General features: G+C 38.2%; 1 protein-coding gene across 5 annotated transcripts in view; it reads left to right on the forward strand.

Annotated features, from left to right (window-relative positions):
• The window catches only part of PTK2 (protein tyrosine kinase 2), a 224,227-nt gene that overhangs the window by 2,873 nt on the left and 199,665 nt on the right, over positions 1-21,689 (forward strand). For all 5 annotated transcript variants that reach the window (XM_080381071.1, XM_080381072.1, XM_080381085.1 and 2 more), the window contains exon 2: positions 12,455-12,513. The gene's annotated coding sequence lies outside the window, so the exon portion shown is untranslated. The remainder of the gene's footprint in view (positions 1-12,454; positions 12,514-21,689) is intronic.

Raw genomic sequence — 21,689 nt, forward strand, 5'->3', positions numbered from 1 at the left:
AATGAATATTAGAATAGCACTGGTGTGTCTTGAATGTGTAATTTGCTGAAATAGCTTTAAAAATGGTTACAACTTCTACATATGTAGTGATGTAACTTTGTTTCAAAGTACTTTACATGCTGTTGAAAGGGCTTTTGCTTTTATTTTTTTGATATAATTTTTTACCACATGACTAATAGTTGAATGGGGGAATCTTGGTTTTGTAAGTTCCACCAAGCTAATAGATATTTGTTGGGGGGGATGATAGGAGCAGAGAAAAGCAGGAGTGCTTTTTGGAGGTTAAGTAGTAAAATGCATGACTTTGATGGTTTAGGAGTTGTCTTCTATTTTTTTTATGCATGTATAAATATGGTGGGGTTTTTTTTCAGTAAGAGGGTAACTCAAGAAATAACTCATATCTTGTCATTTGTATAACAAAATGATTGGGTTTTTTCTTCCCCTGGTAGGCATTGCCTTGTGTAGCAGTACGGTCTTTTATATGATAAAACATTTATAGTAACAATACAGGCTATTTCCATTCCTTTTATATCTCTTAGGATTTGTGGAAAAGTCTTTCCTGCTGTAACAGAGAACTTTCTGTGTTCTTAAGGTATGGTTTTGTCAATGAAAACTCAAGTGTGTGACTGATATTTAGCTCCATCAGATGCGATTTCCAGACTAAATCTGTTCTTCCTCTCATCTGGTATTAGTTCTGAAGTTTCAAGTACCATTGCTGAGTAACATGAAAACATGGACTTACTGACTAAATTTCTTGAAAGGACTTTAATTAGATGTTAGGGTTTTAAAAACTGCAGCAAACAACTCCTTACTGTATCACTTTGAACTCTTGTATGGAATGATAGCAGAAATTATTTAGGAACACTGAAACTCTAATTCCGCATCTACTTATTTAGCATCTGAACCACAGTGATTCTTGTCTCCCTGAATGGCAACTTCTACAAGATAGTGGTTTTTGTACTGAAAGCAGTCTTTTATATTTTGAAGTGTTTAGAAAAAACCCTAGAACTTAATGCAGATTAATGCAAGTTTCAAGTTTATAAATTGTTATGAATTTCAAGTGAGTCTCTTGATTTGTATATGACTGCTACTTAGGAACCTCAGAAGTCCAGTGTGTTCTACCACAGTGTTCAATGAATGAGGTTTATTGTATATATTGGGAAGACATGAAGTTGAAAGAATGGGAAATTAAATGGAAAATGTGATATCCAGGTAGATATCTGGTTTTAAATAGTCTTTTTGGTGTAGGAGAGGAAGGACTTCTGTGGAGATGATGAAATAGATCTTTCTAATAGCTCTTGTTTTTGATGTCCAGCTCTCCATATTCAGGTAGTAGTTGATGGCTAATCAGATGAACTGTTGAGGAAAGTGGCTATTTAGGGACTGAACAGCTTGTAAAACCTGCAGGCTTTGTGTTTTAGGTTTAATTTTTTAAATTTTCCCTATTCTAAATTTTTGTAACTTTTTCTACCATGTGAGCTTCTGAAGGTAGGAGTTTGTTGCTTGCTCGGTGTTTAGTGATCCTGACACTGGGATATGCAAGTCTTGCAACTGGTGGGGACTTTTGAGTATTATGTCTTCATGAGTAGAAAGTGATTAAATAATAAAAAAAATCACATGCAAAAAACCCCTGCCTACAATCAAACAACCAAAAGCACAAAAAACTTCAGCTGGCTTGATCTGATTTTCTCTATTTGTATAAAGCAGATACAGTCTCTAGACTGTTGTGATTACCCAGGTGTGTTATGCTGAAAGGTGTATGAACTGCTGAAATTTGCAAGGGCATGTTTTGAAAGCTTTGTCAGAGGGATGTGTCATTGGAGGTAGCTGACACAGGGAATCATGTCTATGGAAGAAATAGTTTCAGAGATGGCAGAAGAACCACAGAAACTGAATGCTCTCTGGCTCTGACAGTACTTGAAATCTGGAGATGCAGATTAGAGGTGGTGTCAGTAGTTCGTAGATTAAGAAGAAATTGGAGAATAGTTTCTGAAACCTGGTTTATAAGCTGTGAATGCAATTTCTGTCAAGTAAAAAATCAGAATGAAAGAGGTAAATAATGAAAGCTGAAGGCAACAGGCTTTGTTAGAGAGCATCTGATGATTTGCTTGCACCGGTGTTAATTGTGAGTTTGTGTAAATTTTCTTTAGGTCTGCAGCAGTCCACAGCTGAATAGGTAAAACTCTCCTGTATCGGATTTCCTTTGTCCCCTATGACTTCAAGACTGTTTCTTCCACCCTCTAATTCTCTGCGCTGGTCCTCTGCCCTTTTTTATTGTGTTCAGTCCAGAAAGGGCATATAGAAAAAGTTTAAGTAGTTTTTGTTAGCTTCCTATTGCATTGAAGTATTTTTTTTTTTTTCTGGGAAGGGGAACTGACAAGTGTTCAACTTGGTTTCATTTTGCTGCAGGGTTCCAACTTCGTGGAGAGTAATATAGGTCAGTTTAGAGCTGAATCCTTAAAGATTAATCTTGGCCCTTTCCCTGCCCATGGAACTGTAATTTAACTCATTTTAAGACCCTGGAGTAATTTCCTTCCTTTTGACCAGAAGTGTGTAAGCAAAACACGTGCATCAGTTGTCCTGGAGACAGTAATGGGAGATTACATGTTCCTTGTCACTGCTATCGTTCTCGGTATGTTGATAAACAATAAATTTAGATGTGTTTAGACGGTGTGTATGTCAAGACTCCTTAAATGAGGCACTTTTCATTGCCTTTGCAGAGGATTGTGATAGAGCCGAAGCTGTTTTTGCTGTTTGGGACAGTAAGAAAGAGGTCAGAGGGTTCTACTGACTGCTCCTGCTTCCTGCTGCCATGCTTGGGGGTTTTCATTGTTTACCCGTACATGAAAATGTGCAATTCCTGCTTTTGTTTTGTTTTGGGGGAGGGGAGGAGGAGCAGACCATCTGAGGCTATAAAGTATCCTTTGGAAGGCAGATAAAATTTTTCCTTGATTCAAGTTCATGGGAAGGATTCGAAGCAGCAGCTGGTGGGTTTTTTGTTGGTCTGTTTTGTGTTGTGGGTGTGGGGTTTTTTTGTGTGTTTTTTTTTTTTTTTTTAATATGGGAAGCAGGAGCTGCTACTCTTCCCTGTTTTCTTTCTGCTAGGATAGCAAATAATTTGGTTGCAAGGGGGTGGCAGAAGCTCAAAATGAGCTAAATGCTGTATTTTGCAGACCTGAATGCACCCCTTTAACCAGGTACCTAGCTTTTTTACCCCAGATTGGTCTTAATGCTGCAAGGAGTGTTTGCTGCTACAGTCCATGGGATGTGCGGTAGCCAGTAAGGTCTCCCGGTCCATCAACATTTGATACTTAATTTCCTAGCACTGCCTTCAACATTACTGCTGCTGAAAGTGCTGGTAAGAGACTTATAAATCCCAATGTCTGAGTTATACCCAGTGGTGGAGATTGATATCAATCAATACCTGTTTCATCCTGTCTGCTGTAGGTTTTACATTCAGTGTGAATGCTGAGGCAAGTTTGTCCTCAGTAATACTCTGTAGCACTGAGGTTCAGGATTTCTGTGATCTTAAAGAGAATTTCCTCTTACTGATTTTAGGTATTCTTTAAATTTCTTTTTCTATGAAAGATAGTGTGAAAGCTTAAAAACTACTGACATTTTCTTATTTTCACACAGGTATCAGTTCTTGATTTCCGTTTTTGGACGAGGCAGTTGTAATCTTTGTCCTCTGAGGGAAAAATTGTCTTACGTTGTGGTTTAGAATACTGGAGTTTTAATTGCCCGCTCTTTTCAAGTAAAGACTACTACAGAAAGGAGAAAAAGAAATTTAGTGTTTAAAAGTACATTTCCTTTCTATGTTGGTTAATTAACAAAGATGTTCACTAGCTGTTGGTCATTCTCTGTGTCCCATGTCATCCCTCCCCCCCCATTTCTAATACCTTTCTTCAAGCAGAAATTCCTTTTGCTGGGGGCTGCTCTTGTCATTCTTTTATGCCTGCTTATGCCTCAGGTTTTAGCGACTCCTCCTTCATCCCCTTTGCTTCTTTACTGATGCTTTTCTGTAGTAGATGCTGTTTAAAGGCAGAGATAATTCTTCATAAGTGATTTTACTGCTTAGGTAGTAGCACACAAAAGTGTAACAGGTACCTTCATAGTTCAGTTGCTTGAACTCTTTACAAAGAGAAGTTAAACTTTATACTTCTTTAATTTTGTATTAGTGCTTACCTTCCTTTCCCCCAGCAAGTTTCAGTACTTGAGCTATTTTTGTCTTTTTGTCAGTGCCTAGGACCTCTTGTGCCTGATACCACTGTTTTTGTTAACCAGTGGTAGAAAGAGGCAGGAAACACTGGTACAGCCACAGTATTGGAAGTCAAGAGGCAAGAATTTTCTTTCTACCTCTTCTGTGGCTTATTTTTTTTCTCTTTTGATGACTGAACTAATTTAACTGCTGCGCTGTTGTTTTCCCTCTTAAAATAATGATGGTGCTTTGCTCAGGTGTTGTCCACTGGCACAGGAACACATGACAATTCTGAAGTGCTTTTTGTAGAGGGGTTTGAAATGCCCTTCATAAGGAAAAGCAGAAACCATGATGTTAGATCAAAGTTGTTCATTTAAGGTGCCATCTTAGTGCTTGCAATGAACCTTGGCATGGTCGTTGCAATTAATTAACAAGTACACTAACAAATGTGAACCTTTCATGAGGTGTGACTCAGAACTGCATTTGCATTCACTAAATACAATGCACTTACATTTTATTTTATGAGTAGGGGGGAAACCTGGTTGATAATATGGATATAAAAATGTACATCCCAAGTGATGAGCCACAAGTTGGAGGGGTTTAATCTCTGGGTTGCATTTTTAATTGTATTGAAGACTTAAATTTTAATTTTTTTTTATGTTTTTAACTAGTTTTCCATTGCCACCCTTCACCCAGGAAACCTTTACACAGTACTGACATGTAAGGGTCTCCTGCTTGCAGTGAAGCTTTTTGCAAATGTTACGAATTAGAGTTTCTGTTCTCACTCTTGTGTTAACAGCACTATTATTGGAATGCTGTTAATTAATGGCTAAAATAATTTGGAATTGTTATCAGCTCTCACTTTCTATTTCAGGCTTAAGCACTATATCCTAGAGGGTTCTAGATTCCAGTTGGTTTATTAATTATCTTGTTGTTTTCACTTTAGCTTGTATAAATCACAAAGCTGGCTGTTTTCTGTACTTTTTCTGGTGCCTCTCAACTCAAGCTGCTCTTCCTACTCTGTTTAGTGCATTTTGAATTCTGTTGTTCAAATGTCTGCTTGAAGCATACTTTTCAAGTTCTGAAAGAGCTGAGTAAGCTGAGATGTGCACGTTATTGATTGATTGGTGCTCAGTTTGTGATTAACCTTGTTCTGCTGGTGCAGAAAAAAATGCTCTACTGTGGTGTAGCAAGGGAGTAAATACTTGGAGTAACTGTTCAACTGAATTCAGTACTGTTTAGTTAGAATACAGTGTTCAATTTTGGGTAGGGAAAGGGTTTTCATTTGTTCTGGATGCTTTCAGTAGAAGAAGATATCCAAGAATGACACACAAGAAATGAAAAAATAGAAATTTTAACTTTTTATCTCCTACAGTGTGGTCTTAAGTTATTCACATGCACTAGGCTTCAGCAAGGATGAAGAAGATAAAGGGTTAGGGGAGCTAAACCAAGAAATAGTTGAGAAATAATAGGACTGAAGACTTGGGTTACTTGTGGAGGTAGACTTCTAATGCTAAGAGTAACAAACCATTAGAATAGATTAGGGAAGGGACTGTTGTCAATGACAGACTTTAACAAATTAGACATCTGTCAGAAAAGAGATGCTGTTTATCACCACCTCAGGAGTGGCAGATGGACAAGATGACCTCTTGAGTCCTGTCTGGCACTGATTTTAGTGATGCTAACAGGTAAAGAATGCGAGGTTGTTATTTTCAGGTTTATGCCAATAGTCAAAAGGTAATTGATAGTAACCCCAGCAACTGATATTTTTCTCCAAGCTCTTGTAAGCAGCTCCTTGCTGTGAACTTGTTAGCTATTGCCTGAGACTGTGCACCTTTGTAAATCTGTTGCAGGCAAAACATCATTTTCTTTGTGGAATGCTGTTCTCACTTGTGGCTGTAAAGGTCATGGGGAGAAGATCTTTTCCATAAATTAAACTGTCATGCTCTTCTATAGATGCAGATATTACCTAGATGTGACTTGAAAAACAGAATTGTAAACTGGTTGCTGATATTAGAACAATTAGCTTAGTTGCCTTTTTTGTGCACTTTACAAATTTCATGGAAGAGAACATGCAAGACTTCTAAACTGTGCAAACAAGTTAATAAAGTGGCCTTAGAGGATGACTGTTGTTCCTTTGGGTATTGCTCTTTAATTAATGACTTTATTTTATTACATGTTAATAAACTGAGCTTTGCTTTCAGAATTAATAGGAACTTCTGGTGAAACTATACTTTCTTTTTGTCTTTCACTCTTCAGTGTGATAGCTTGTATTTTGATGTTGCACCAGTAGGCTTCCTCTTAATTGTAGCTTGAATTAATCTGTTTTGAAGGAAGTCAAAATGTTTCTGAGCATTTTGTCATGGAAGGAATAAATCAGTACTGAGATTGGGGAAACAGAATTAAGTAATCTTCAGTGAAAATGTGTGTGAAGACAATGTGGTATGCATGGCTGTCTGTACTTGTACAGCCTCTGCTGGAAACTGATACTAATGACGCACCCAGCATTTGAGATGTTCCTTATGAAAGTAAAGAATAAACTCATTGATCTGAGAGCTTTTTAATCACTATGTTAAAATCAGAGGCAGAAGCTGCTGAAATTAACATTTTAGTGCTACATCTGAGTTTTCAGGGAGCCTTTAAGCTATAAGGTGAAGCTTAGAGTGTACATTTGTGCCATGTGTATAGATTATTTTTGTTGTAAGCAGTTTGCTGTGGTCTAGGGAACTAAGGTCATCTTAAAAAAACCCACGTGTGTGATGTGGAGGCAAGGGGAAATCTTTTCCTCATCATTTGTATTAAATTCTGTTTAATCAGTTCTAAAAGTATGTAGTCAGACTAGATACTAAATTCTCGTTATTGGGATAATCTTAATAAATTCAGATTTTTGTGAATTTCTTGTTTAGCATTGCCTTTTAAATTGTTTGATTTTTGGTCAATGGCAGGGGGGGACCTCCTCCAAGGAGGAGGATTGCCCCAAGGCATATAATAGCAATGCTTATGTACATAAATGGTTTTGGACATACTAATTAATCAATGGTGATCAGGAAAAATCAATGCATTTTGAGGTGAATAATATTCCTTTTGTTTTGCCCACGTATTTTGATGGCATAGTTAAAGGATTGAAGCTTATAAGAGAAATAGGGGAAAAAACCTATATGGCGTGTGCTTATCCTGTGGGAATATTCTGTCTTTTCTTGAATGCTTTGTGAATGTTAGTTTGAGTTTATTACTTGTATTTCTCGGGTTGTGGACAGAAACAAAAATAGCATAGTCAGTGCCCCTGTAAAACTTAGTCAAAGAATGGAGTTGAAGGAGCAGGATACAAGGCCAAATACACATTTACCCCAACTTCTGCCTGGAGTTTGCATCAGTATTTCATCTTTATAAGAAATTGGGTTTTATTACTCTGAATTTCATTCCCTTGTTGATGGAAATTTGTTACTTGTGTGAAATAAACCACAAGTGGATTTCTTCAGGAGATTAGGCACCTTTAGAAGATGATGGTGTGCAGCATAGATGATTAATTCTCAGCTGGGGATTTAAATGAAGTGAAAGTCTAGTTGTGTCATAGGCTATAAGCCCCTGCTTATTCAACCTTAGTAGAAGCGGGAGAGTTTCTTTGTGTGGTGGCAGTACTGCTTGTCTCATGCTGTTTCACTGCTTTCAACAGCTAGTTTTATGCCTTGCTCTCCTTTCATCAGAAGGGAAGAGGGAATCTTAAAGACAGGAGTGTGTATCATTTGCTTCATTTTACAACTGAATCAGCTTTTTCTTCTCTTAAAGGCAAACAAAACCTTTAAACTGTTTCATAATCTGCGGAGAGTATTGAATACAGGAGCTTCCCTTCCTAGGAAACAAATTTTGGAGTTCTGTAACGTATTTATCTGTGTGGCTCTTTGGAGATAAATGGCGCTTGCATTGAAGTTTTTTCTTTGAAAAGTCTTTGTTATTTCTGTTGAAATAGATACTGAATTCTCAAGTGGGAGCAGAATATTGGTCATATTATACCAAGCAAGAGATCACAGAATGGAAGTACAGGAACAGTGAGGACTGCAGTAAGTTGTGAAAATAAATGTGCACAAAGTATGATTGTTTTAATACTTTCCCTTATTTTACTACTTCTATCAAGAGTAGATTTTGTGGGTTGCTGAGTTGAGGTCAGCTTTGGATAGGCAAGATAAAAGTAGTGGGTCTTGAGAAAGGATTTGAAACGTAATCAAAATGAAATGGGGAGGGGGGGAACTGTGGTGCCCATGTGCATATAATGTGAGTACTTAATGCACAGCTGTCACTTGAAATATGATAGTTTTTTGGACTGTCTCTGTTACAGCAGTTCTAAATGTTATGTTGGACTTCTGTTCTGTGTTGTTAAATCTTCATCTTCATAGCTGATTTTGTGTGATTGCTCTTATGAATAGGAGGTAATAGTAAGTACAGACTCCTGTATTTTTTGTTTGTGTGTTTTTAATATGATATGGAATTGACCTTGCTGAAGCTTGCCCTTCTTCCCCCAATTGTTACAATGATCTGGTTAAAAGTTTCTGTAGAACTACTGGTGGTGAGGCTGACAGTGGCCATACAGGTATGCTTTGTGGTGACATGCTTGAATCTATGTTTGGGTCTAATGAACCTGTTCCAAATTCTGCTTTATGGACTACATTTTTCTGGTGTCCAAGCCACTAAGCAATGTTAAGATCAAATTAGTGCTTGTACACCAATTATGGTGAAACACTTAAGATTTCAAGACTACTAAATCTTCACAGCATTGTCCACGCAAATAGTGCCTTTGAGTTGGTCTAGATTTCATTAACTGCCTTGACTGTTCTGGGACTTTCCTGAAGGCCATTTGTAGGTCATTTGTCAGTAGGCTGTACTCGGGGCTGTGTTGTACTGTTCTGCATAGGTTTCTTCTTGGTCCTACTGCTCAAAATGCTCCAGGCAGGTCCATTACACTCATTGCTTGAAATGTAGAGGAGCTGTGTATATACAGTTGTTAAAGCAAGATACAGGAGAGTACCTAAAAAACTATGTGCACAGGAACAATAATACTGCAGAAAATTAGTTATTATGTCGTATCTCTGCTAAAGAAAATACTACTTGTGCCCAGAAATTGCTGTTGCTGTTCTTCCACTGCATTGGCAGAGACCTTGAAGTCTTTCCTGTCTAGCTTGATCTTTTGTGGTGTTTTCCTGTTACTTGCTGTAGTGCCAATGGGGCATCACTAGAGACCAGATATGATCATGTTAAATGTTTTACAAGGATTAAAATGTTGCATCACACCAAATTGTTTTGTTTGCTTTGCTGATGTGGATCAGAGGTAGGAGAGGGAAGTGAAATGAGTAATGTTGATATTTAGTGGTCCAGCTTCAGCTTTGTGAGGCTTGAGATGAGGAATTGCTGTATCGAAATGGAATGAAGGATTAGGAGAGGAATTTGTGAAGAGTGAATTAATGGAGTGATTAGAAAAGAGCAGAGGACAAATTTTTTTGAACATGTTCAAAGAGCTTTAAAAGTAGCAGAAAACATGTGGATGCTAAGGGATGAACTCCATGCCTAGAAGATATTTTAAGATTTTTATTCTTGAATGCTAGTAATTGGCTCATGTCTTCAGTGGTATGCTTGGCGAAGAAGTCAAACTGGAGAGGGAATGGAATGATGCTGGAAGATAAAACTTAAAATTTCAGAGAGTCTACGTGGACGCTTAGATCTACAAGTATGCACTCTCTTTTATTTGAAAAAACAGGAAGGTATATGTGTGATTTTTAGGAAGAAAATAAGGTAAGATAGTGATAGGTAAAACTGAGTAAAAAAGATAAGGAAACATATAAAACTGGGCCGATGGATGACTTTCAGCCAGTTGGAAAAAGTCTAAAAAGGAATAGTTCTTCACAACAAAAGATGTGTTAAACTTAACATTTAAATATCGTCAGTTTATTGAAAACCTTTTCCTTGTGGAGAAAGGTAGAAAAAATTTCAAAAGCTATGAAAACCTCCTTCCCCACCCCCCAGCAGATGTATTTTGTTTTTTTTTTTTTTTTTTTACTTTAAATAACCTATGTACCTTATAAAATGGTTTTTCTTATTTCTTTTTACAAAAGGTGGAAATGAAAGCACAATATTTTGCTTAACCCAAACCACTACTTCTATTTAATCTCCTTTTGACCACTTTAGAAGCTTTCAGCATTTATCCCTATTAGAATGAGACTAATTGCTATTTTAAGAAGTGTTACAACTGGCCAAACTTGAGCTGAGCATAGGAGAGTTCTTGCTACCACCTGCTTCCTAAGTAATTATTAAAGTAAACCTGCAAAAGCAAATCTTGGGAAAGTATGCCTGGAAACAGCTGCAAGTGTAACGGAGATGGTCCTCTATTTGGATTGTCTCTGACTGTGTTACTCTCCTAGTAGCTAATGATGAGAAGAGAGGCCCTTTATCTGTGCTCCAGGGTTGCCATCCACCATCAAATCACAGTAGCATGCGTTTGTACCCTGAGTTTTACACACATGGATAGTTCTATTGAAAATCAGGGGGATAACTTGTGTGGAAAATTTAACATGCTTCTGTTTGCATTATTGATGCCTAAGCAATTAAAATAATATTTTTCTATTATTTGTCTGGTGCATTTTTTATGTTGCATGTGAGCAAGTCCCATGGTATTACACACAATTATTTTGACAAATGCTTTAAGGGTGCTGTTGACGTAACTTCCCAGAGTGGGGAAAGGTCATTACTGTCGTCCTTGGAAATTAAAAGTAGCTTTTGCTGTATCAGAAAACATCTTTAATTGAATCAATAACTGCATGGTTTCTTAATCTGAGTGCCTTGTGAGCAATTTCCCTCTTCATAAAGGGTTTGTCATGATGTCATTCCCATTGTGTTAATCCTTGGTGTTTTCACAAATTGTCCCAAATCATGACTAATTTCATAAAAATATTCAGAGCAGACATGACTATCGAGAAAGCTGTTGTTGCTGCTCAGACTGCTAGAAATAATGGGACAGCAGGCTGATGTAACAGATTCTGTGTTAACTTTAGAATTAGTATTTTGAGGCAGTGCCATTCCTCTTACGTGCCACCATAAAAGCAGTTCAAGGTTTCAGTGATATTTTTTCTGATAGTATGAATGTATGTTTTGGGTGAGTGTCTGTGACTACTGTGGCTTTCATGTAGAAATTCAAGTATTTTGGTTTTCTTATTTTTCTCAGTTTATTATAGCTTAGATGAACAGTTAAAAAAATTCTCCACAGTTTTTAAACTTTTTTTGTTGTTCTATCTCATCAGGTTCTCTTCTGTTGTGGAAATCTTTTGGCCTTTGTGTGTGGGAAACACTTTAAGTAGCCAAGATGAAAAAGGTTCAGAAACAGTTCTTAAAAATCAAATTTTAAATGCTTAATATGCAAGCTTAGGCTTTCTACTGGTACTGCCTTTGTCCCTATAGCATATTGTTGTTTGAGAGGCAAAAGAGCGAAACCAACTAGCCAAGTAGCAATGCTAACTGTAGATTACTGGATTCTGGAGTTCTTTCAGATTGATCATTTCCTTAAAGGATAAAAACCCACAACTGTTTCTGGACAGTGTATTACATGTGTGTGTTGAGCTATATCTGTATGTATTAGTTACTTTAGCTAAAAACTGGCGTGGCTGTCCTGTGATGCACGTACCCTGAGGAAATAAATGCTTTTCACTAGTTCCTCCCACACATCTTTTTTTTTTCTCCAGGGAAGCACTCTTTCTAATTCTAGATCTGGATGCTGCGAGCATTTTGAATCACTCAATAGGGTTTTCAGTACTCATTGAATTATTGCCATTAAATGTATGCTAGCTGTATTAAAGGTTCACTTAAGAATCCTTTAACCTTCCTTCTTCAAAATACCAAAACCATACAACTTGTGAGATTTGTAGATTGCTTTAATGGGACCTACAGGTTTTCTGTCAACTTTCTGAAGTATCTATTTTGAGTTCAAATGTAAGCCCCTGGCTTCTACTTCCTAAGAACTTTTTTGTGTGTTTTCTTTTTTGTTTGTTTTTCTAGTTTTGGTGTTTGGTTTTTTTTTGTTTTTGTTTTTCCCCTGAGGACTCCTAGCTAAATAATCTGCATTTGTAAAGTAGGGTATGTACTGGAGCTTGTTCCTTTTGGAAGGTTATTTAGTCTTCATAATAAGAATATCAGCTACTTGCTGTTATGTTTGTTGGATATTTGACTGCTTTGATGTTAGGTCATGAAAACTTCCTAATCAATTCTAAATGTTTGTTTCAGATTTCATGTTTCATCCTGTATTGAGCACCCACTGTTGAGAGCTGGAAAGTCTACTTAAGGTATGTAGAACAGCTAATGATTTCACTTTCGCGCAGGGTTTTAGTGATAAAACAGTTACAGTTGAATTTTTTTTTTTTAAATAGTGGCTGTTAAACCAGAATTTCTTGGTTTCTTTTTTTCCCTGTGCCTCCTAGAACAGGCCTTTCTCTGACATCCCATTTATGGCCCTTTCATTCAGCCTGAGTGATACAGAGATGGGTGGACCTGGGCAGCAAGTAGTTTATTGTGCATGGGAGGAATTTGTAAGGTGTTTTTTCACCTACCAAACCTACTTAGTTGTAAGTTGTCTGACCCAACAGACATGTTGGAGTGAAATGTTAATGAATTTCTTTTCTTATATTTTGCTTTTTTTAATACATAAAAATCTGTGTTAAGCAAAATCTTCTCTGTAGGGGCACTTGGCCTAATCTTAAGTAGTCTAGCTATAAGTGGGACTAAGGAAGTTGAATAGCCATGGTATTGTTTGTTTTACAGGAATCTGTTTCTGGTCTCCTATTTTTTGATTCTGGTTTTGATTCCTCTTCTTTCCAGGGTGAATGATTATATTTGCAAACTTGAGTTTTATTCCTCAGTATACTTGGAATTTCTGACTTCTGTTTTTATTGCTGTTGACATACGTGGATGTTTGGAATATTCTTATGTTTGAGGGTGGCCAGAATAATTTGTTGGATCCTCTTTCTTTTTTTTTTTTTCCTGGTTTGTGGGTTTTGTTGTTGTTGTTTTTTTTTTTTTATTTTATTTTCTACAGCTTTCCCTGTGGTTGGTGGTTTGGGAGCCTGTATTCTGTTACTTTTTTTTTTTCTTTTGCTTAGGCTTTGGCAGATAACAAAACTCATCTGCTACTTCAGGAGCACTTTCCCATCCAACTTGCTGATGCAGGGAGCCTTGTTTAAGACTTAATATATAACCTCTTTTAGATTACATTAACGTTTTCCTTGCCTGGGCTGTAATACACTTGAGAACAAACGAGGTGTGTCTGCTAGCATTTCACATGGACTAGGCCTTTCTACTGGGGCTTCATGCTGTTACCTTGCAGTTCAGCTTCAGAGTATTGCCTCTCCAGGATCTCTCTGGATTTTCACCTTCAGAAAACAGCAGAGGGTCACTTACATCTCCTATCTAAATTTGCAGGGGTGGATGTTTTTTATTCTTCAGTAACTTTTTTGCTTAACTTCTTACTGAGTGGTCTGGGTATTAGTCAGCCCTTCTTAAACTCCGGTTTTCAAGTTTATGGTGATTAATTGCTTCTCCTTTCTACTTTCTCCCTTCCCTTTTCTGGTATGGGATGATGTTTGTTTGTATTATGTGATTAGCTTTTTCCAAGGAATTCTGTCTGCTTTCACTACTGCAAAGAATAAGTTGAGTAGTTTAAAAAAATAGTAATCTTCAGTTTTGACACCTAAACTGGAAAAAAACCAAGTACTTCAGTTTGAACAAAAAGCACCAGTACTGTTGTTTTTACTAAGACTAAAACTTGCTGCCTTATGTGTTCTGTTATTTCTGAACTAAGATTCAGATGGAAGCGCAGACATTTTAGAAATATTTTCTGAACATGGAAAACTAACAGTGTGGGAAACGAAGAAAACAAGGTGTCGGGGGGTGGCAAAACAGGTCCCCCTCCTCAGTTTGTCATGTATAAAGGCCTGTGATTTTTTGTTTTTTTTCTTATGCTTCCTTTCATTTTGTTTGACCTTTTAAAAGGAACAGCTATGACTGTTGTGATGTCATAGTAAAAAAAGCACTGAAGCCATTTGTTCTTCAGGATACGTGGTTTAAAGAAGGCTGAAATGAGTCACAGTCTGGTAAACCCATGACAGCTAAGTATTTATTAGTTTGTTAGGTAAATATCCTGCAATACCTTCCTAGATAAGACTTTATAGAAAACCAGCCCTGTGAATAACAAGGCGGTGAAATGTAATGGCAAGTAGGAAGAAACAGCAAAAGATCTTAAATGTAAATTGCAAGTACTTCTGACTTTTCAGGTTTACATTGAAGTATGTGTATTTTTTCTGGCTGGAGCTTCGGTAGGGGGAAGGCATTAGTGCTGCTCTACTCTTTGAAATTGGTATTACATATGCAAATAGTCAAAATGACAGAAAAATGTAAGGAATCTCTTGCTTACCCAGCTGCTTTATAAACTGTCATTTTAAGTCTTGTATTCATATTGCAAAAAGTTAAGCTCTTACGTGTATCACATTAGTGTCTTTGTTATGCTATCACATACTTTGTTCCACAGAACCAGTAACTTGTTTGGTACCAAAAATATACTTGTCTATTCACTGCACTCTTAAAGTCCTTTTCTTACAGGATGGATTTTTCCTGTTAAGTTTGCCATGGTAGTACTGGCCTTGTCCATTCACCTTACAGTATTATTAGTATCTGTGTTGGACGGAGTCGCAGAACTTAGGATCAAAGGTTTAAATTTTGGGTCCCTGCTCAGATGTGCCATTTTTTTGTTGTGACACTTAAAATGTGCACTCAAATCAGAAATATCACTGTTTTGAATAGGACCTGAATGTACTTGGCAGTTCTGTATTTAACCCTCCAGGTATCAAGGCATGTGTCCGTGACAGAAAAGCATGGTGATTGCAGAAAAATTGACTAAATGACTCTATTAACATTATCCAGAAACCCTGAATGCCTAAATTATACTTAATTGCTTCAACTCATAAAGGGTTCTTTGTTGTCTTCCTGATGCTAGTTATTTATTCTTTACCTGGTCAAAAGTGGTGTTTTGCAGGACTTGGTATTTGGGGCCAGTTATGTTTAGTATCTTTATCAATGATGTAGACAAGGGAATGAAGTGCACCCCCAGGTGGTTTGTAGACACCGAGCTGGGCAAGAGGGTTCATCTGCTTGAGGGTAGGAAATCTCTGAAAAGGGCTCTGGACAGGCTGGCTGGATGGGCCAAGGCCAACTGTATGAGGTTCAACAAGGCTCAGTGCCGAGTCCTACACTTGGGTCAGAACAACGTCACGCAGCGCTAAAGGCTTGGGGAAGAGGGGCTGGAAAGCTGCCTGGTGGAAAGGGACCTGGGGGGGCTGGTTGACAGCTGGCTGCACATGAGCCAGCAGTGTGCCCGGTTGGCCAGCAGCATCCGGGCTCGCATCAGGAACAGTGTGACCAGCAGGACTAGGGCAGTGATTGTCCCCCTGTACTTGGCACTGGTGAGGCCAAACCTTGAATCACTTCTGGGCCCCTCACTGCAAGAAAGACATTGAGGTGCTGGAGCGTGTCCAGAGAAGGGCAACGGAGCTGGTGAAGGGTCTGGAGCACGAGTCTTGTGAGAAGCAGCTGAGGGAACCGGGGTTGTTTAGCCTGGAGAAAAGGAGGCTCGGGGGAGACGGACCTTATTGCTCTCTGCCATTATCTGAAAGGAGGTTGTGTCAAGGTGGGTGTCAGTCTCTCCTCCCAGGCGAGAAGTGATGAGAACAAGAGGAGGTGGCCTCAGGTTGCACCAGAGGATGTTTAGATTGGATATTGGGAAAAATGTCTTCCCTGAAAGGGTTGTCAGGCATTGGAACAGACTGCCCAGGGAAGTGGTTGGGTCACCATCCCTGAAGATACTCAAAAGACCGCTAGATGTGGTGCTTAGGGACATGGTTTAGTGGTGGACTTGGCAGTGCTGGGTTAATAGTTGGACTTGATTGTAAAGTTCCTTTTCAACCCAATGATTATATGATTATTAGCAAATGCAGAAGATGGGTATCAATAGAGGTATTACGAGCAACAATTTTGTTTAGCTTTATAATTCTGACTTCCTCCCCAGGTCAGCCTTTATGCACTGAATTGGTGCAGGGATTCTGTAAGTAAGAGTACATGTGATAGTATGGGTATTTACTGTGCTTGTGTTTTCAAAGGTATTAGACAGCTGTTGACAGTAAGTCATGCTAGCACTTCCACCTAAGAAGCAGCTTTCAAAAGATGTTTTCCTGATCACATCCCTATTGCAAGTGACATCAGATACTTTCTGACTTTATGGTTTTATTTCTATTGAAATTCACATAGTATTTGATGCGCAAGCTTGTTGTATCCAGCATAGCACTTGTTTAAGAACAGTATGGCAGATTGATAAATCAACGTTCCTTTTTATCTCTTACAGTAAGAAATGCTTCTCTAATGAAATCTTAAAGATCCATGTTTTCTGTATATTTTGGACGTTATGCGTGTAATCTTGTGTTAATACTTGCAGAGCTTTTCCCTTGCTGAAAAAAACTGTTTCAAAAGCTTTCAGTTTGAACTTGAAACGAAAGAAAAACCACTCTGTTCTCAAGTATCAAGGTAATTAATGTACGTTATTTCTTGCCAATAACACCTATGTGCTTATGGCTCCTCCTGGCTTCTGAAAGTGGAATTTTGCTTGGCTTGCTATCTGATACATTATTGTAGACTTTGGGGAATTGGAGTAAGATGGACTTTTCCTCCAAGGTTATGGTAAACTTCAACTTTTTCCGAGCAAGCTGGGTTCACATGTGTGTGTGAGTTCACCAGTGGTTCAGTGTGGAACATGCTCTTCTCTCTGGCTGGATTCGTACTGTGAAGGGCTCTGTGCTCTATCTGAGTTGGCAGGCATCACCAGAGTTTTAAAAGTGGTGAACTTGGATGTAATAAACACAAACCATGCCACGTGGTGCCTAGTGCCTTTCTGAACTTTGTCCTGGCCTTTGCTCAGCATAGCTGTTGTTCCTCAGCCTCTTGCCCAGAGCAACTGTTGTCTTTTACATAGAAATAGGCTGAGGGTAATAAATTTCAGTGCTTGTGATATTCTTCCTAATTGTCTCATCCCTCAGTGGAGTTTAATAAAACCTCTGCCTGTGTGGACATATCTTGGAATATGTTACTAAAGTAGAATGAAATAGGGTTTTAGTCTTCCTTCTGGAGGTACCAAAGGTTTTCTGTATACCAAAATTACTTGTTTTGGTTGCTAGCCCTTGTGGTAAGTGTCAGTAGGGCAGTATAAAGCAGAAAACAAAGTCTGAGTCTGTAAATAGTACTCCTTTGTAATACTACTTGGATGGATCTCTAGTAGTACATTCTGATGATGCCAGGAATAGCCCTGTAATGCTGCTGCTACCTTCCAGACTTTTTAAATTGCAGATTTCTGAATGATTGTCTCTAGTTAAATATCTATGAAGCTTTTCCCTATACATCAGGGCCTTAGTCTGTATGTTGCAGCATTGCTTCAGCTTGGAAAGGTTGAGACCTTTTCATAGAATATATTCTTGTCTAGGGGCAACTAACTTTTTGTCTTCATCCCAGCCCTGCAAATGCATACCTGTTCAAGTTTGTGCAACCTTGTTGATGTGTTCCAAATCAGTAAGAGGAGTTTTTGTATCTGGAATCAAGCATGCCTGTACGTGTTTTAACTGTTATAGTGGTAGGCTCTTACTTATAGTTGTAATGAAGGTGGATGAAACCCGTTTTATTGGTCTAAAAAGCAAAACTAACTCTTGTTTCAATATGGCTATTCTGTTCCATCCCACTAAAGTATTTTCACTTCTCTAAAAATAGGCATAGAGCTTTTGGGAATGCAGGGCTGTATTTGCAATAAAGTTCACTGTAGCTCTGTTTCTGTGGAAACACTTCACTTGCTCACTTGTAATGTATAATCATCCTTTGATGCTGTATTTTGGCTAATGTATTAGGATCTGTACTACCTGTGATTTGCTGCAGGAAATGCATTAGACTGTTTTAAGACTGGCCTAGGAAAGTTTCTTAATGATTCAGAATATCCTGCTACTTTCACGAAGACTCATTTTTATACAAAACGGTCATTGATAACGTGCTCCTTGCTGCTAGGTGGCTGACTTTTTAGCTTTTCAGTACATCCAGATTTCAGACACTTAGTGAATCAACCATCAGCCTCGCACCTTGAAAAGTGTGTTACCTTCCTGCTTGTAAGAAGAAAACTTGAATTTTCTGGGAGCATCAAAAAGACCAAAATTTGAGCCAAATTGTCATCTTTTCAAGGCTTGAAAAGTTCATTTTTTACCTGTAAACAGTTAGATTTGCCAGGCTTCCTGTTATTCTCTGTGATGGTGTTTTTTATTGGTATATAGCCTCTTGAGTTGTACTTGTAGAGCAGGTTGTAACGAGCGTGCTTGTAAGAGGAAAACCAGTGGGTACAAACGTATTGACAAGTCATAAAATACCGTGCAAAAAATAGTGGCCAGCCTCATAGGTGGCAGGACCAGCAAGTGAGAACCCAGGGAGTGGCCAAGGTTGGTTTGTGTGTGCTGTAGTACAGGAATGTTCTGGGTTATTTCCTGGCAGACACTCAAGGAGAACTTCCTCTGAAGAGAAGCGGTCTCAAGTGCACTTCCTGAAATGTGTTCTAATTAGCAATGCCTGAGATGCAGGGAATTTCACTCCTCAGGAAATTCTGGGCTTATAAATATTGTGCTGTACTCCAAACAAGACCTGATGTTCCAGGTTAACCCTTATCAGCATTGTATAAAGTGAAGTTTACTTATGTCCATTATTTTTGGCACCCTGTGTTCAGAAGTCCCAACATAATACTGGTTTTACATTTATTTTTTCCCCTTATCTCTGTAGTCTCAATAGTTCCTGTTCACTTTTGATTTACTAAAACCTTGCAATTTTCTGTGGTGATACTGCCTTGCTAGTAAACTCATTTTGTATATGCAAGGCTGGTTACTCTTACCTAGTTGTAAAGCTGTTGGGTGGAAATCGTGTGACACAGTGTTAAAGCCTCTGATACAACTTCTTTCCTTCTCATGTATTTGTAAGACACATTACCAGTTCTATGTGAACAGTCATTATAAATCCTTTCAAATTGGCCTGACTATCTCTTTATGCCTAGTTAATTTGTAGTCAATTGGTTTTGCTTACTGTTACTTCTTTAGGACCTTGAGTAGCATACGTATTCCCAGTGCACCATAATTCTTTAGATGGAAGTTTCTTTTGAAAGTATTCTGTTTTGGAAATGCTGTGTTTTCATGTACTTGAATGTCATTAAATCAATTTACAGTAGGCAAGGACTAGCAGAAATAGTGGTTTATTTTTGATGATGTTGTGTACTGTCCACACATACTGCTGTCTTGGGTATAGAGTAAATGACCCTCAGAAGTGAAGTGATTTTCTTTTGTTTTTTAGTGATGGCTATGTATCAGGTTGTGGGGTTTCTTGTTGGGTGGGTTGTAGGTGTTTTTTTTCTTGTGGGTGTTTTTGTTTTTGTTTTTTTTTTCCCCTGTGGCAAGAAGTAAAGCAGTCAACTTGACTTCCCTCAGATTCTGGACAAATGCAGCTTGGGAAGTGTTTCCTTCTTAAGGAGGATGAAGAGGACATGAGAAGGCAGTAAGTGTCATATCACTGCACCCATAAATGAATGCATTAAATGAGATACGATGCTCTGTACCAAGCGGGAGCCCTGATTGCCCAGCAGAAGTTACTAATAGCTGTTTCGGGTACCACTGAAATACTGCCCTTTAACAACATCTGGAAAGCATATTGTAACACAGTCTACTCACAGCTGTATTGTGGAAGGTGCAGTCTTTGAATTGCTTACTAAGATTCCCATTAAAAATGGTAAAATAGTATTTAGAGTGTAGAAAGGAAAAGGGCACTTAGTCATGGCTGTCAACAGAACCCCAAGCTTGGCATTCCAGGTTATTTTTGTATGTATTGTAAGCAGGTGGTTGTGTTGTCATTTCTCTCTTTCAGGATCAGTCTACTCAGTTTAACTTTCAGAGTAGGATGATAAAAGCTTGGCAGAATCATAGGAAGTGTTAAGGCCCAGAAGATTTGGGGCAGCTGTAATCCTGGAGTTCTGCCTTTCAGTCTATTCTTTTATTCTAAATAATCTCTACAAGGGCAATATCGAAAATGAATGGTAGGCTTTTTCTAATAGTGTAATACTCATGTATTTAAACTTTCCTCTGTTTCTGGAAGTCTTTTCATGGTGTTTTGCTAGTAGTATTACTGAGAGTCTGAACCATATTGTATCCCAGTTATTTTAAGCAGAACTGTTCAGATTGTACTCTGCCTTGAATGTATACTGAATTTTATAAATTGCTTTACATGTAAATTTTAGTTGGACTCTTATTATGGTGAATGATTTACCTTAGAAGTCTCTGCATAATATTTTTTGGTTTTGAAAAACAAAGCTGCAAACAGGATCTTAAATTGCATCTCCTTTTTGCATAGTGTTCAGGGCTATGTATTAGCCCTTCTTTAATAACCTAAAATTCCTGAGCATAAGGTGTATTTGTATACAGCCTTGTGCTTCTAGCTCTGTGCTAAATCCTAAACAGATGGGACCCTAAATGAAGGTGGCAGTTAATCTATGGCCTCTACATCTTTTTTGGGGAAGGCTTTTATGAGTGACGTTTTCCATTTTATTTTGAGGCCCGCTTTCCCCAGGAGACCTTGTATGGGTGTAAGTAGTCAATAAAGAACAGGGCATCTGGTGCTGGTGGTGAAGCCTGGGCTTCAGTTCAGAGCTTTCCTGTTCATAAGGCTTGAAGAGAAGCCAAGCCAAAGCTACCTGGAAGTCTTGCTTGGGGTGTATGTGTATGGTGTGAAACTTTTACCAGTTACTCTTTCACTTTTTGAAGGAAAAGGTTAAGGGTTAGAGCTCTATACTAAATCCAGAGCTCAAGTGACATAAAAATTACTGAATCTTGCTGCTAATACAGGGACTTAATATTTTTTATGTTGCTTTTGATAATAAGCACGTAGCTCTGGAGACAAACGTAAATGCAGCTCTTCTCCTGGAAGGGAGAAAGAACAACACAAGGAAAACAGTAAGTTACATTGCTTAATATACTGGTGGTCTGTGTATCCATAGTGATGATAGCACAAAAACCTGCACAAAATGCTGCTACCATCACTACAATAACTATACAAGCAGCACGAGTGATACAGGTCAGAAGATGATGTTTTAGCTTTTCTAACTAAAACTCCCACTTGAAAATATGCTTATACAAAGAAAATTTGTGATGGCCATATTCAGAGGAGCATCGCAGATTTGAGAAGTAGCTGAAATACACAAATACAGAGTTCTTTTAGCTTGTAATGCCTTTCTAACACAAGTTCTACATCCCCTAATTCTTAGTGGAAAAAGTGTGGAAGCACTGAAGTGGGGAGGAGGGAGGGTTGTGTTCAGTCAGTAGGCTATCTGTTAAGTACAAGAGGACATAATCCCTTCTTCATT

Source organism: Falco punctatus, assembly GCF_963210335.1.
Source record: "Falco punctatus genome assembly, chromosome: 3".
NCBI classification, from domain to species: Eukaryota; Metazoa; Chordata; class Aves; order Falconiformes; family Falconidae; genus Falco; species Falco punctatus.